Source organism: Equus przewalskii, chromosome 18 (assembly GCF_037783145.1).
Source record: "Equus przewalskii isolate Varuska chromosome 18, EquPr2, whole genome shotgun sequence".
NCBI lineage: Eukaryota > Metazoa > Chordata > Mammalia > Perissodactyla > Equidae > Equus > Equus przewalskii.
Genome location: NC_091848.1, coordinates 26,203,497 through 26,220,376, shown reverse-complemented (window position 1 = coordinate 26,220,376; position 16,880 = coordinate 26,203,497). Strand labels below are relative to the sequence as shown.

At 46.2% G+C, this 16,880-nt stretch overlaps 1 protein-coding gene across 1 annotated transcript in view; it reads left to right on the top strand.

Moving 5' to 3' along the window:
• The window catches only part of DGKG (diacylglycerol kinase gamma), a 236,133-nt gene that overhangs the window by 12,817 nt on the left and 206,436 nt on the right, over positions 1–16,880 (top strand). Inside the window, exon 2 of the mRNA XM_070582486.1 lies at positions 1,245–1,418. The gene's annotated coding sequence lies outside the window, so the exon portion shown is untranslated. The remainder of the gene's footprint in view (positions 1–1,244; positions 1,419–16,880) is intronic.

The following is a 16,880-nucleotide window of genomic DNA, read 5'->3' as shown; positions in this document are numbered from 1 at the left end:
GGGAAAGAGTTTACATCCATAAACGCTCCCTAGGATCATTCACACCTAGTTCCACTGCTCCCTATCACACAGAACCAGAGAAAACAAGCATTGGAAAATATCAGAGCTAGCAAGGGCCACAAACGATTCTCCCAACCTGACTCTTACTTGCATATCACTAGCAATATGCCTAGGATTGTGCCCAGAAAGCAGGATTCAATGAAAAATAATAGGTGTACATGGAGTTTTAAGCATGACAAGCTGCCTTTAAGTTCATTCTATCACATAGTCCTAACACTACATGAGTGAGCTTCTCAGGGATTATCATTCCCATTTTACAGATGAGAAAACAGGGTTGGAGCGATGAGGTCCTCTGCCCACCACAAATAAGTAATGAACTGGATCTCTAATTTAGGTCCTCTTCATACCTCCAAGCCCATGGCTTTTTCATTACAGCAGATCCAGAAAGTCTAGATGGTCCCATCATCCCGAGGGAAACAGCAGCTTTGGGGCACACTCAGAACGCAGGGCTTTGTGCAGAATGTGGAGGTTTGAGGGGTACGATGAGGCTGGGTGCATTGGTTTTCTACAGCTGCTGTAACAAGTCACCACAAACTTAGTGCCTTAAAAACAACAGACATTTATTCTCTCACAGTTTTGGAGGCCAAAAGTCCAAAATCAGTATAACTGGGCAGAAATCCATGTGTCAAAGGGCTTCATTCCCTCCAGAGACTCTGGGGGAGAATTTCTTCCTTGCCTCTTCCAGCTTCTGGTGGCTGCCGGCATTCCTTAGCTTATGGTTGTGTCACTCACTCGTCTTCAAGGCCAGCATCTTCCAATGGCCCTCTCCTCTGTCTTTCAAATCTCCCCCTGTCTCCCCCCATAAGGAAATGTGTGATTGCATTTAGGGCGCAGCTGGATAATCCGGGCTAATTGCCTCATCTCAAAATCTTTAACTTAATAACAACTGCAAAGCCCCTTTCCTCAAATAAGGTAACCTTCACAGGTCCCAGGGATTTAGACCTGATATTTTTGAGGGACATTATTCTGCCTACTACCCTGGGCTGGTGGCTTGTACGTTAGTGACCTCTTCTTCCTGTGGGTGACTGCTCAGTAAAAGCTGAGTCCACATTGAAAAAGGGAAATATGGTGTGGTGACAAAAGAATTTTGGGGAAAACTACATGGATGAGTGGAGGACTAAGATAGCGTTCCTTAAGTAGCAGTTTGTTTATTGATTCTGTCTTTAATCTGCCTTCTTCCCAAGGTCCTGCAGAGTTGGCTCAAGTCTCCAGGCTCCCAGCCTCCTCTCTCTCCAACCAAGTCCAGGGAAGATGGGCTGGTCCAGAAATGCCGGAATGTGAGAGCTGCAAAGATCGCCTGGGCCACTCCCCACTGCCCTCCTTCACTGATGGAGAGCCCGAGGCCCAAGCGAAACCAGGTTTGCTGAGTCCTTCCTCCGGAAACCAGTACTTCCGACACTTGAGTCTATGTTTTTAAAGAGCCAGCACGGGATCCCCCAGAGGCTTCAGGTCTGGAACACAAGGATCAAGGCAGGAGTCATGAGGAATAACTGAATGTGTCACTGAATGTGTCAAGACTTCCTTTTACACCCTTCTTGAGCCTGGCTATGGTTTTTCCCACTCATCCTCTCTGGATCGCTCGGCCATCTCCATTTCAGTCTCCATAGCTTCTTCTCCCCATATGATCACGTCTCTTCCTCTACACTCACCCTCTCCTCTCCTCCCTCAGCCCTGGTCCTCACAGCCCTGGCAGGACTTCCTCCCTCCTCCCCTCTTCTCCCTGTTATTCCTCTTCTCAGCCCACCCTGTTCCAGCTCCTTGGCAGTAGGCTCTTTGTCAATTTCAAGGTCAATATGATGAAATAAGCATAGTGGCTTCTGGAGGCAGAGAATTCTTTTTCTTGCCTTTTTCTTTTTTTTACGTCAAGTTTAAGGCCTCTAACGCTGAGAGAATGAGGAAGGAAGTGGGGATATGAGGGAGGGAAGTTTACCTTAGCTTCTCTGTTTGTGAGTTTCATTTGCATGAATTTTCCTGCCACCAGAATGATGAGTAGATATCTGGGCATCTACTTACAGAATTGCTAGGTTGAAGCTTATGTGCTTGAGCAAAACAGACCCCCCCAAGTTAGGACATCCATGATTTGGGTGGTCAGACTGAGGGTTCTAATTCTATCAAAGCTCCAATATCATTTATTAGCCCTGTGACCTTTGGATTTACGTTTCCTCATCTTTGAAACTCACGGCGATAATAATATCTACTTCACAGGGTTTTTGTGAAGCATCAATGAGATAATGCCTGTGAATTCCTCTAGTACAGCAATTAGTGCCAGTTGACAGTCAATAAATATTCATGGAACTGATATCTGGGTCACCTGCCCTGTGAAGATTTTTCTGACCTCCTAATCCGAGGATGCCCCCATCTTAGAACTCATAATACTTTATTACCCTACTCGGTCCCCATCTGCCCCACCCCTCCCCTCCCTGGCTCTCAGGCTCTCCAGGACAGAGACACACCTTATTCAGCTTTGTTATCTCTGTGCCTAGTACAGTGAATGGCTCATGGGAGATGCCCTGTAAATATTGGTTGAATTGATTTGAAATGGTGAGGGTTTCTGAACATAAGTCTTTCAGACCAGGATTGTTTTGGATTTATCATGCCACTTGCTGCCTCTTTGTTTTCATTAAGATAGCAAAACCTGTTGAAAGGCATCTGGCTTTGGTAGCCCCAGGAGATTCTGTCGGCTCTAGTCCACACCAGGTAGACAGGCCTTATTAAGAGAGATCAAACTGTGCTGGCAGTGCCCAGACTTGCTTCCCTCCCAAGCTGGCACGGTTTGCCATTCAATGCTGCCATATTGTGAAATGGCAAAGGCTCAAGTGAGAGCCATGCACCTCTCCAACATTTCCAAGGGGGCTGCTTCATGGGCTCATCTTCCCTGGAGACAGTCTTCTCTGGTTACAATCAGACTCTTTCAAAGGCTTCAAGGTCGGTCCTGTCTAGGTGGGATGGATAGGAGTACAGCCCAGAGAGTCACATCTTGACAAGAAGGGTCCTGGGGCCTAGAAGTGCCAGAAGCTATTCTCCAAGAATGTCTGTGGGACATTGTCAGGATGGAGCACCACCAATGTTGTCACTCAAGAAAGAATGAGTTGTGTGCCCAATCTGAGGGTGACTTGGAGGCCCAAAAGAAGAATGAGCTGCAAAAGACATAGTTGGGAGTCTCTGAAGCAGACAGGTCACAGGAGGAAGTAGGTAACTGGCTGAACAGTTAGCAATAACTAAAACTAATCTCCGTGTATTGGGAAACTACTCATGTGCCAGGCACAGTGATATAGTTTATCTTTTTAATCATCATTCCATGTGGTAGGCTTGCACGAAAAGAAACTGAGGCTCAAAGGACTAAGTGGCTTGCTTAAGTTCACACAACAAGCAAGTGATAGAAATGGGGTCAAACCTAGGCAACAGGCCCTAGTCTTCTGCTGTCGCCGTGCTCCCCTGCCAACATGGAATGACGGGTATGTGCTATGATGTCTCTTTCATGTTGTGTTCAGCAGGGGCTGTAGAGGCATGGGCCTAGCTGATTTGGGGGTCCACGCTAGGTAGAAAGGCATGACTCTTTGCATATCTTTAAAGAAATAATCCTCTTGTTCTCCTTATGGTCTATTTCTGGCTCTTGTCTTGGTGCTCTCATCGTTGCACTGTACTGGGATGGAGTTTCCTTCTCATCCATGATTCAACAGTATTCCTTGTATCTATTGTGGCCTTAAGTAGGAGCTGTTCTTAGAGTTGGGAGATGTGGCCTTTCCTGAGTCAATTTCTATAAGAAGGGGCAGGACCTGATATGGGAAACTGACAAGGTGGGACAGAGGTTCGCTCTTCCTCTTGGGGTCTTTCCCTCACTCCCAGACTAGGCATCAGGTACTAGATGGAGCCCAACATATGAAGACTGAATGAAAGCCAAAGCCACAATCTGAAGACCCAGCATTATCTTGAGAATGAGATTATCTAGTTGCAAACTAGTCTGTATGCATATTTTCCTGCTACTACCTCTGAACATCATATGAAGAATTGTTTAAAAACCCTAGCCTGCCCTCTGCTCTCCAGAGGAGCTTTTAAGAGGAAGATTGTGGTATGGCCCTAAAGAGCAGTAGCCCCTCTGAAGTCACAAGGGAAGGTGAATCTTTGGAAACAAGAGTTGGGCTGTTGTTTTTTCTGCCTCTCTCTACATGGAGAGTCTTCCTCCCAGGCCAGCCTTGCAGAAAATATCACTTAGGATCCTTTTGGCTGCAAGAAACAGGGCATGTTGAATGAAATTGACTTAAACAATAAGGAAATGTATATCTGACATAACTGGAGACTGGCGGTAGAGCAGGCTCCAGGCATGATGCCATCCAGGCATCAGTGATGGCACCAAAATCACAGGTGCTTTCTGCCATTCCACTCAGCTGCCTCAGTATCAGCTTCTACACAAACTGGTTTCCCTTGTGGTTTTAAGATGGCTGCTAATGGTGATCAGGGCTACATGAGTCTTGTGCATGTCAAGAAATATGATGGTTCCTCAAGCATTGACTATAATTCCTTGGTCTGAATGAAACACTTTCTACATTCTCACACCTGGACAAGTAACAGATGCCAGTGGTAACAAATACCACAGCTGGTAATGGGTAGGTGTCAGAATAAAATCAGGCATCAGTTGGGAAGTTCAGCTAGCAACCAACAGTATCTGCTGCAGAAAGTCTGGGTATTATTTTATCATGGAAAGTGGCAATTTTCCTAAGACTGGCCTCTGCTTCTGTGGTTGACTAGAATTTGGGGGCCTCTCTTTATATCTAGGCTGGAAGCCAGGCCAGGTGACAGGGACATTGTTGCCATGTGCACACAGTGCCCAAGTCTTGTGCCCACAGATGACTTGTTGTTTATGGCTAATCCTTGAGTCACTTTCCAGAGTTTCAAGGGGATATAGCTGTCCTCGTGGAGGCAACCAGGTTAGAGAAGAAACTTTTGAAGTTGGGTCTCTGGAGAACTGCCAGGTACCAACATGTGCTATTGTCTTATGCAAACCTGTCCAGGCTGAGACTTTGCCTGGTGGCCGTCTTCATAGCCTGTGGTCCTAGGAAGCTGTGTTTGTGGTCTGGCAAGGCTGAGTTGGGCACTCTGCTTCCTGGAGGCTGTTGAAGCTTTGAGTTGACTCTTTCCCTGCACTGCAGTTAATGTGGCCTTGAAAAAACTGAAGAACTTCCACATCCGTAACCCCCAGCCCTCAACAGCACCACTGAAAGCTTATTTTCTAAGCACCTCCCAAGAACCAGGCCCCAAGAAGAAATGATATTCGCATGCTCTTCCACCTTCTTGCCCTAGAGAATATGGCTCACCCCATGCAAAGAAATAAGGAATCATATCATAGGTAGACACTTTAGTGGATCTGTGACTTAGATGGTAGTGCCAGACCATGCAAGGTGATGGGTGGAAGACTGCATGAAGTATGAACTGCACATGCTTTTGTTGGGAAAGGGTTCTGTGGAGCATAATGAATGGTAGGAGTCATTATGGGTCAAGGCTGCACTAAACCAGCCTTGAAAACAGCTACTCGCCAAAGGAAGCCAGTAAGTCGTACTAGTTAACATAGACAATACAGAATAGGGGTTTCCTCTATCAAGTATCCCACATATCACTCCTGTGAAGTGAGAGGGCTGCTAAACTGAGCAGAAAGCAGGGCTTGTGTTGACTGGGGGACCATTGATAGCTGCTGCCAAGGCCACCTTTTGTGACTCTTCATCTGGCATGCTCTCACTTCTGAGCAGCAAACAACATAATGATTTTCTTCACTCGTGGTGTCTAGGCGACCAAGTCAGTGGCAAAGCTGCCAGCACTATGTAACCAGCCCAGGTCAGGATAGTGGAGGTAGGCATGTGGCATGTTAAGCACAGACTCTGTTCTATGTATACTAGCTTTTAAAGACAAATAGGATGAGCTTCTCCAGAAACTATGTGAGTGTGTGTGTGTGTGTGTGTGTGTGTGTGTGTGTGTGTGTATGGTGTGTATGTACCTATCGGAGGAAACATGTTAGAGTGTGTGGACCTGACTATGTTTCCATCATAACCCTTTCTACAGAAGCTTTGAAAATTTTGCCAGGTCTCAGGATCATGTCGTTGGGGCACCTGGGAATGGGGGACATTGGCTGTGTCCAGCAGGATTCCAGCCAGGATGGCTACCAGAGCCAAGCAGCAACCTGGGCTGGACAGGCCAGGAGAGAGCTATGGACTTCTCATTCTCCTCATAGCAGTGAGCTATCCTGAGACAATCTGGGTGGTTGTTTAGTGTTCTGGAAAGGAATTTCCCCTCTACCAATACTGGTCCCAGAGCTTTCCCTCTGTGCACTGGCTCCTCATACATTAGAGAGTTCAACTTACCCTAAACATTAGAGGGCAAAACACCATTCCAAGACCACTACCACCACGACTTCTGGCTTTATCCCTGCCTCCTCCTCCAGTATCACCTCCGCCTCCATCTCTAGCCACTATCGCTACCACTACCACCACCCTATCACCTTCACTCCTCCTCCTCCACCAACACCTTCATCTCCAAACACCATTACCACCACCTCCACCATCATTAGCCACTACCACCTCCTTTGCCAACATTGCTCCAACCACCAGCCTTACTGCTACCACATCCACTGCCACCATTACCACCCCTCCACCTCCTCTATCACCACCAGTGTCACTACCACCACCTCCATTGATACCATATGCTCCCACCTCCTTTACTACGATTGTCATCATCATCTCGTCCACCTCCATCACAACTACCATCACTGCCACCACTATTACCAACACCACACCACCTCCATCATGACCACTACCACTGCAAAATCTGGGTACAGTGTGAGCCTGCACATTTTTGGGGTCACATGTCACTTGTACTATTTCTTACAACAATTCCTCCATTTGTAAAAGTTCTTATAGTCTATAAATCTACAAGCACAGACTTGAAAACTGTTTAGTTTAGCTACTGCAACTTTAACCCATGAACTAGGAATTTGGAGTAAACGACCTACGAATTCTCTTCCAGCTCCAAGATTCTTTGGTAGGGGTGTGTGTGTGTGTGTGTGTGTCTGATTATTTGTATACACCCGTCCATGCCCATATGCATGGAGGCAGCCAATTCAGTCTGATATTCATTTGTCTTTCCATGAGAATTTCTGACGGAACCTACACGTAGAGTGTGTAGAAACAGACAAGACACAACGACCCACTGTGCACATGTAATCCCTTCCAAGCTCACACCATTCAGCATTGCCTTATAAATCCATGATGTGTCCCAGGAACTCTGGCTTACAGCAAAGCTTAGGGGCTGCATGACACGAAGGAAGAGTCATCACAGAGAATTAGAAAGGACTGGTGTTAGAGATCGTTTAGGCCTCTTACTCACTAAATGACCTTAGGTGAGTCACTCCTATCTCTCAGCTTCAATTTCCTCTCCCTGTAAGTGAGGGCAATTTTACCCACTTCCTAGTATTACTGAGGGGATTAAAAGAAAAGACAATATGTGACAATACCTGATGCCACTCCTGGAGCACAAGCGGTGTTGGTTCCTTCCCTCTGTCCCCTGTCATTGTCGTCCACCCCCCCCAACCCTGCCCTTGCTTTGAGACCCCGAGCCTTCAGTTGCTTGGGGAGCACCATTCTTGATCCAGTCCTCTGAGACAGTGGGCTTCCTGTTCCCAGTTCTGTCTCAAATGGCTCTGAAGAAAGAACATAGTGATCCTGTAAAATGTCACTGAATCAGAAGCTCTGCAGCTTTGCCAACAATCTGGGGGAGAGGACTTCAGAGCAGCTACAGGGAGAAAGTGAGAGGATGCTGTCCTGATGGGGATGGACCCTGGGGCTTCCATCTTTTCTGCTTCTTTACTATGAGAATGCACCACACACGCACACCCGCCAGTCCCGCTATTGGGACAGAGGAGAAGGACAAGCAGAGAATAGGATCAAGGCCCCCAGAAGCCCAGAACTTGTACCCATGAGGTTTGATTGATTCACGGCCCACATCCAAACGACTCTGCCCAGACAGTGCCTTCCGCTGCGGCCCTCACCCCCGGAGCATACAGATGAGCAGGCTGGTGGCCTCCCTGCCAGCTCCCTCAGCAGGTTTCCTTGCTCCATTTCTCTCCCTTCTGACTGTGTGAGTCTCTCATCATCCTTTAGTTCATGTCTCTCTCTCTCCATTCCATTGGCCTCAGCAAGGCTGGAGGGACCTCTGGCTGGGGACTGGGTGGCCAGGGGGCCATAGAAGTGCAGACTGGGGCTGGAGAGCTATTGAGAGACAACGACTTGGTGACAATGACCTCACCTCTGTCCCAGCTGCTAGCACTGTCCTCAAAAGCCCAAGGTCAGCTCTCAGAATCAGAGCCTGGGAACCCATTGGGTCTGTCTCTTGAGCAGTCATGGTGCTTCCTGGAAGGTGCCTTCTTATTTCCTTTTCAGCTCACAAGAGTCTTTGTGGGAATAAATTCCAACCAAACCTCGGGGTCCATGTGTTGGCATCCACTGGAGGTTGGCACTTCATTAATACCCCGAGGCCTGTATTTGATCTCTCTTCTACCACATACGGGCTAGATGGCTTTGGGCAAGCGGCTTATCCTCTTTCTTTGTGCCTTTATCTTAATCTGGTTAAAGGGTTGTTGTGAATTTAAATGAGATTATTCAAATGAAGGTTATTTTCTGGCACTTGAATATTTCCCAGTGTTCCACAAATGTTAAGTGACGCTGCTCTTATTACGACTATCTTCACCACTACAATAATCAGTGTCATTATCAGCAAAGCTTGTTGGGATAGTTAACCCCAAACCTCAAAGTTAGAACCCGTTTTAGTTACCATTTAATTAGCACCTACTATATGAACACTCTGCTGGGTACCTTTGCTGACATTAACTAGTCTAACTCTCACAATTAGCCTGTACAGTAGGTCATATAATGTCCCACCTGTTTACAGATGAGAAACTTCAGCAATAATGGAGGTGTTTCCTAAGGTCTCAAGGAAAGTAGGGGTAGGGAAGGGAACTTTGAATATTCTTCCTCTAGGCATTTATCTAGTTATTTATGCATTGCTTCAATCCAAAGAAGAGTTGAGGGCATCTGTGAGTCATCCATGTGTCAGGCAGCAGAGTGCCCTACAAAGTACGAAAGCATCAAAATTGAGGAGCCCTGGGTTGGAATCCCGGCTCCATCACTTACTAGCCAAGTGACTTGGGAATATCACGTAAAACCCCTGTGAGCTTCAGTTTCCATCACCCATGGATTAGCTATGCAAACTGAAAGATAGTCATTATTATTCCCATTTTTCTGATGAGTAAATCAAGATTCAGAGATGTTGAAACTTTACAAAGTTTACAAAACTATTAGGTAAGTAATAACAGAGCTAGACTGGCCTCAATTTGCAATCTGATCTCATTTCCAATTTCAGAGCTCTTCCCACTATTCTGAGCTATCCAAATGGCACCCTTCCCAAAAGCTGGGATTCAAACACGGTACAGCGCTTCCCACTACTGTTGTTTTTCTAGGGGCATTAGATTTAAAGGGGAAAAGCAGACATTCTGACTTCCTCTGTTTGCACTTGCCCCCTCCTAAATGACTAAGTATCTCAAGCCCTTCTTTCAAGAATAATGAAAAATAACACTGCCTTCGAAGTGAAGAGCGAGAAGATGGGCTAGTGGAAAGCAAGGCAGACCAAATCGTAGCTTGAGTTACTGGTTTGTTTCTCCTTCATCCCTTATTCCATGTGCCATCACAGTCTGGCATCTGCCCCAACACACCACAGGGAAACCCTCTCCTAAGGTCATCAATGATCTCCTGATGGGCAATCTCAGGGGCCTTTAAAAATTTTCCATCATTTAGTACCAAATGTATACCAACACTCTGCTGCACAAAGGCACTGAGGTAGATGATTCAATGTTTATAAAGGTGCCAGGCCTCAGACAGATTACAGTCAGTGGTGGTGAACGACAAGAAGAAATATAACCAGAATGCAAGGCAGAGTGGAAGACACAGAAGCACAAGCAGCTCTGAGTATCCCCTCACTGACCCTCTCTCCCGCCTCCTTCTCCTCAATCTACCAGTCTTCTCTGTGTGATCTTCCGACTCCCTTGACTGAAGCTACTTCCCCAGCAACCACTCCCCATTCAGCATCTCCAGCCTAGCCTGCTCCACCTAATCAAGCCCTAACCACTCAGTTGCCACTTTGCTGGCCTTTAAAACCAACGTGCTCAAAGCTACTCTCCCCATCTTCCTGGAACCAGCAACACTTTCCTGGTGAAAGGCATCATTGTTCACCCTTAACATCTTTCTCTTCCTTATCCTCCAAATTTACTCAGTCTCCAAAATCCTTTCAAATATTCCTCCTGCATAGTCCTTGAACATATCTGCTTTCCTCCTCTCTCCAGTCACTTGGTTTAATTCAGGCTACCCTATCTCTTGCCTGGATTTTTCAGGCAGCCTCCCAGCTGATCTCCTTCAGCTCTTCAGCCCGTCTCTCATCTGCTGTCCACACTTTATCAGAGTGATCTTCTTAAAAGCAAAATCTGATCTTGTACGTCCATGTTTAAAATCCCCATTGTCTTCAGCCTAAAATCAAAACACTTAAGCCTAACCTACATGGCTCTCCAAGGACTGACCCTATTCTTCTCTCCCCTCCCTTCCCTTCTCCCACTCCACATCCTATTATGGTCCATAATTAGGGTGATTGAACATTTTTTCATCCAAATCAGAAACTTATGAGAGTGAAAGGGGGCCCCAGTCATAATCACACTGGGATAAACTGGAACGCCCCAACGCAAACTGAGATGTATGGTCATCCAATCCACAATGGCCATCCCAGACCCCAAATCAACATAAGTTTTTGTCCATCTTCCCTACAGCTAACTGGCAACTTTTCTCTGTGTCTCTTGGTTCAGGTTTTCAGAGATAAATAATTCGTTTGTCCCAGCTCATCTTTTTAAGGTAAACCCAAGTTATAGCACCTGGCTAGCCTCCAGATTGGTTGACTGCTCTTATATCAGGTGACCAAGATGGGCCAATCAGGGGTGTCAGTGTGGGCTGCCTCATGACACAGTTCATGGCCACTCACATGTTCATGGCCACTCACTGAAGCAAGGCCTGTGGGTGGGGGCTCCTTTGCGGGGGTGAAGGTAGAATCAGAGCGAGAGAGGGAGGGAGAGTGACGGAAAAGAAAGAGGAGGAGATGAGAGAGACCAGGATCTGCTGGCATCCAGTCCCTGGTTCCAGTTGTTCATGAGGTCCATCCATTTCTCTGTTCTTTCGCCGTTTGGTGACTCAGAGGTTTGCGTTGGTTTTCTGCTATTTCTTAGTAGAGTCTTGAATAACATGGGACCACAATGGATAGGCCAGATCCCTCTTCCCCAGGACCCTCCATCAAATGTTTGTGGACAGCTCTTTGGTTGCCTGCCTCTGAATTATTCCTGCTCCACAGAGTGGTCCACTGCACTGTGTGTAGTTCTAGGGTTCAGAGGAGTCTCATCAGAGCCACATGAAGCTTTGCCTTTATTTTAATATTGAGCTCATCTGTAAGGCTTAGTTTGAATAAAGGATTCTATAGTTAAAAAATATTTGAAAACAATTGCTCTTAATTTTTTGAGTCAGAGCCCATGTTGGGTTCATTCTTGCATCTTTGGGCTTTAAGAATAGACCATGGCACACAGTGGCATCAATAAATGTTAGGTGAAGGAATGCATTATTGGGTTCAAGTTCTTTGACCATCCTGGCTGCTCGCCTCTGAAAACTGGCCTCTAAGCCACTTGGAGCTATCTTCATCTACACTTTAAAAAACTTCCTCCCTTCCTTGGGAACATTTGCCTGGAGGCTATAGGCCTGGGCTGGACACTTTGCCCACCTCCCCCAGTACAGCCAACCCTTCAACTGGCTAAGTTGGATGATGTCCTTTCTCCCCAGCTGAATTTTCTTCTCCCTTTCTTTCAAATCCTGCTGTGCTGTTATTCAGTAATGGAAATAGCAGAAATCACTTTAGAAAGGAAGCCAGCTGGTTCATTAGTCTGATTAAACTCAAGCAATGGGATCTGAGCACAGTTCACATGATGAATGGTGTGCCTTCCCTTGGCCACAGTGAAATTTTCAGTGATTATTAATCTTGGGGCTCAGTCACCCCTCACATCTGCAAAATCATGTGGGTCAGAGAAAAGGGACAGGGCTAAAGAAAGATGATGTCAGGACTTTCTGAGTAGAAGTGGTTCAGTCTCACCTCTCTCCCTCATTGCAGGCCTGGAGGACTCCACAAAGTATGCTAGGCTCCCCCTTTTTTTTGTTGGAAAGACCCTGATCTTCAGAAACAGCAGGACTAGTCTTTAAAGTCAGATTTTGCCACTTATCAGCTGTGTGATTCGAGGCTCAGAGTCTTCACCTGAAAGAGGGCATAAAAATATGTATTTTTAGGGGAGTTACAAGGACAAGTACCTGCTTAAAACTCAAAATGCAGTGGTTCAGAATGTCTGGAGTGTAGACAGGAGTGGGCAGACGTAAGAAACGAGTCAGAAAAAGGTAAGCAAGGCCCAAGTCACCAAAGGTCTTATAGGTTGGGCAAAGGAGTTTATGATTTTATATTGAAAACATTGGGACATTGTGAAAAGATAAAATCACAGGAGAGCATTATGAACAGATCTGCATTTTGGGAAGCTCACTCAGGCTGCAAGGTAGAAGGTATGGATTGGAATGACACTAGACTGTTGGTAGAGAGAATGACCAGGACAATCAACCCAGAAGAGATGATGGGAGTCTAAATGAAGGCAGGAAGTAGAGTAATGAGGAATGTGCCTCTCTTCCAGCAGATTTGGAAATCAGCAAGGAAGCAAAACAAATTGGTTGCAGAGGGACTGAAGATGGAGGGGAGCACTAGAGAGGGGAAGTCCCACCGATCCGGAGGCTTCCGGTTTAGGTAGCTTGGCAGAGAATGAGAGCCAATCTCTCTGGAAAGGAGCACAAGCGGAGAAGCAAATTTGTGGGACATTAGGCGACGACTTGAGCTTTGGGCATGTTGAGTCAGAGGTGATACTTCAAACATTCCATTCGATGGCATAGAATCTAATCTGATGGGGGTATACAATTAGATAGACCCTATCTGAAGAGGTCACCTCCCCGGGCCCTATTTCTAGAAACATGGACAGCCAAACTAGGTAAGACCAATCTGCTTATCCCTCCAGTCTGAAGGTTTTCCTGGGACGCCCTTTTGGAAGCTGCAGCAGCCATGGCTGGGTCTAGAAATGCTTCTAAGTTTTCTACCAAGAAATCTCACTCACTGTGCAGAACACAAAAATCTGCCATTTCTCATTTTACCCTCACCCTCCAGGTATGCTCTTTGTGAATATATCTTTTCTCTGCTGGTTCCAGGTATGGGAGGGGAAGGGCAGCAGCTTCAACAGGAGAGAACAGACTTGTGCTCCTGCAGAAAGAGGTCATAGATAACTCCAGGTGATTGTTACTACTTAGGAAGGAAAATTCATAATGGTGGGGAGAATTTCAGGGATAAGCTTAAGGATAAGTGATAAGCAGGGACAATAAAAAGGACAAAAGATGACAAACAACTAATACACAAAGAATTCCAAAAGGGTCTATAATGGGAGAGAAAGAGAAAATGGACCTCAAAGTTGCTTTCAGAAGGTGGCTTGGCATAATGGAAACAGCACAGGTTTTAGAGCTCCACAGTCTTGGGTTCAACCCCCAGGTACAAGCCTGTCTATGTGACATTGGCCAAGTCATGGAAGTTCTCTGAGGCTCAGTTTCTTCATCTGTGAAATGTTTGAAATATTACCTTCCTTATAGGGTTAGGGTGAGAACTGGCCCAGCAAGGTGACCAGTGCAGAGAAGGGGATGGGTTAATTTCAGCAGTGGTTTCTGCTGTGATTGCCTCCTTCCAGCTGTCCTGGGGGTGGTTCTCTCTGCTTCCCAACCACAGAAACAATCCTGCACCCCTGTGGAGACCCAGACCTTAGGGACACTCTCTGGCCAAATGCCCACAGCCCAGGAGGACACTGACTGCTGGACATCCCCTGGACACATCGTCACTCAAGGAGTTCATGAGGCCCCCTTGGTTTGTGGAAAGAAAGCATTTGGCCTAAGCTTCCCTGGAGTTTGAGGATGCCTGGTGATGAGGAGGAGAAGCAATGAGGTGGAAAGAGCCTGCGTCTTGGTGTCTGAGAGAACTGCACTGCACCTGTGTCCTGCCACTGCCACCCCAGCTATGTGACCTCAGGCAAATCACCTAACTCCCCTGGGCTCCAGGGTCCTTGTCTCTCCCTTGAAGGGCCACTGTGGGAATGAATGACATGACCCATGAGAGCGTGCCTGGCACACAGCGGGCACATGGCATGCCTTTTCTTTCTTCTCAATATCTTTGAGATTCCGGAGAAGATTAGAAATTAAATATAAAACTGCATAGGGCTAAATGATATAAATCAATTTCCTAAATGTCTATTAAATGTAATTGTCAGCAGAAGAGAACAGAAAAACAGCATCCAGAATCCAACAAAATAAGCTGACTCTGACTTTGTGGATTGATAGCAAACTGGCTGAGTTCCTAGTCTTCCCTTATTTTGACACTGCAGAGATGAGGTAACACCAAGACCCAGGCCGAGGAAGAAAATGTCCAAATATATTTATGTTTTGAGTTTAATCCTTTCAAATACAAGAAGCAGACGGTCATCTGGAACAAAGTAGCCCAATGATGCTTCGTGATTATACAGCAATTCAGCTTTTGGAACTCAATCTAAGGACTCTTCTCCATCTCCATTCACTGCTCAAAAGCAAGATGATAAACAGCATTATTTCTGCTATTTATTTCTATGTTAAACAACCATGAAAATATCATGGAGTTGAAGTCCAAATTTCTACAAATTTTACTGATCCAAGATGAGGCAGTAAAGAAATCTAAAGCTTACAGTAATGTGCTTCAACCTTTACCTCAATACCTGAGGAGGAAGACACAAGTTTATACTCCAGTGACAGTGAGGTTTCCGGGGGAAACGTTTGAGAAGAGCTGCATGGGCAGCTTGTCTCTACCTTCTTGCCCTCATTACCCTTAGGAGACCCACCGTCAGAAACCAGCTCACTGGTTCTCAACACAGTGGCACACCCATCACTCCTAGAGACACAGTAGGGCTGCTGTTGAGGGACCCGGTGAAGGGCAGGGGTCACTGTGAGGGTCCCCAGGAAGTGTTTACCCAGGAACCTGGAGAGGTAGGGGTAGGAAGGTAGGCAGACCATTCATACGTCATAACCAAAAGCTGTTGTATCTCTTCCTCATCCCTATGTTAGTTTCTACCATGCATGAGGTAGGGGATGGGATGGTAGGACCAATGATGTGTTAGTAAATATTTGACCACCAGCTCTTGGGGGAGTGGCACCAGAGTGCCTGGATTTATAGCATTGGCAAATTGCAGTGGTGTAAATACTCCCACTGTGGCTGATTTCAAACTATCGACATGATGTCACTGAACAGCAGAATTGGGAGAGATGCACACCATTGTCTCCAGTACAACACTGGGCAGGGCCCTGGGACCACCACTGCCTGCAGTTGTCAATAGGTCCCATATGTCACAGAAGGGCAGATGGAAGACCCTGACTAGCCTTTCAGACGCAGGTAAGACATCATCACCTGCTTCTGAGAAGTCTCCTTCTAGCCTCACTCCCCCCCCTCCCCCCCGACCCCAGCTGGATCCTCTGCGCCTCACTCTCTCTCTCATATCACTTGCGGGCCATGGTGTCATCATTTGTCCTCACACTAGTCCTACCAGTAAACACAGGTCCCATCTTCATTTCCAAACCCCTGGAAAAAGTAGACACATGAAGAACATTTGATAAATGAATGTTTGACTCACTCCCCTTTATACCTTAACCCCACAGCACCCTTCTCACCACCAACTCCCACCCTATGGTCTGTAATTTTTGCTCCACCTACCAGTCCCTGAGGCCATGGGGGCAGAGAGCCAGACTCCTGTCTGAATCCCCAGTGCCTGGTGCAGCACCTGGTACAGTGAAGCACCCAAGAAGCATTTGTTCAGTAAACAAATTCACAAATGATAAGAAAAGTATCCATTTACACCTTTAACTTATATGTACCAAATTGGCAAAACTCCCAGGAACACCTAGAAATAATTTGCCAATTAAGTCAGCTACAAAGACCAAGAAGCTAGCCAGAGCTCTGTCCGAAGTCAACTTGGGAAAACTCAGAGTCCCCCAGTCCACATCCTTCTAGGGCCAATTGTAAAAAATTTTTTCTCAGAGACGAATAACTACAAAAACTTTAAAATACAGACAGTTCTTAGGAACATGTGTTCTGAAATTCTATTTATGAAATTGTCGTTTAAATTCAGAATACCCTTTCTAGTAGAACCATGTTATGAAAAGTAACTGACAATGTAGCTCTAACTCAAGACGTTTGCAAAGGAAAATAATAGGAAGCAATAAAGCTATACTGTGAAGACAACTATTTCTTTTAAGCATCGTAAAATAGACATACGGAATGTGTCAAACTACACAGCAGCCTTTGGACAAGGTGCAATACTGGGAAGCAATAAAATAAAATTTTAAATGGTTTCTTTTTATTGATTATGGATGCTGATACTTGAGAAAAAAGACAGTTTTGTTTGGAATAGTTGCAGTTAAAAGAGATCCCTGACAGACACTTAGCACAGGCTGTAGTGCTCAGACCACCGGGTCCCAGTGAGTCACCCATGGGACTTGTTTAAAATGCAGCTATCTGGCCTCTGCCCCCGGAGAGGCAGATCCGGTGGGTCTCAGGTAGAGCCCAGGAATGCTCATTTTAACGAGCATTCAAGAGAGTCTGACGCAGGCAGTTTG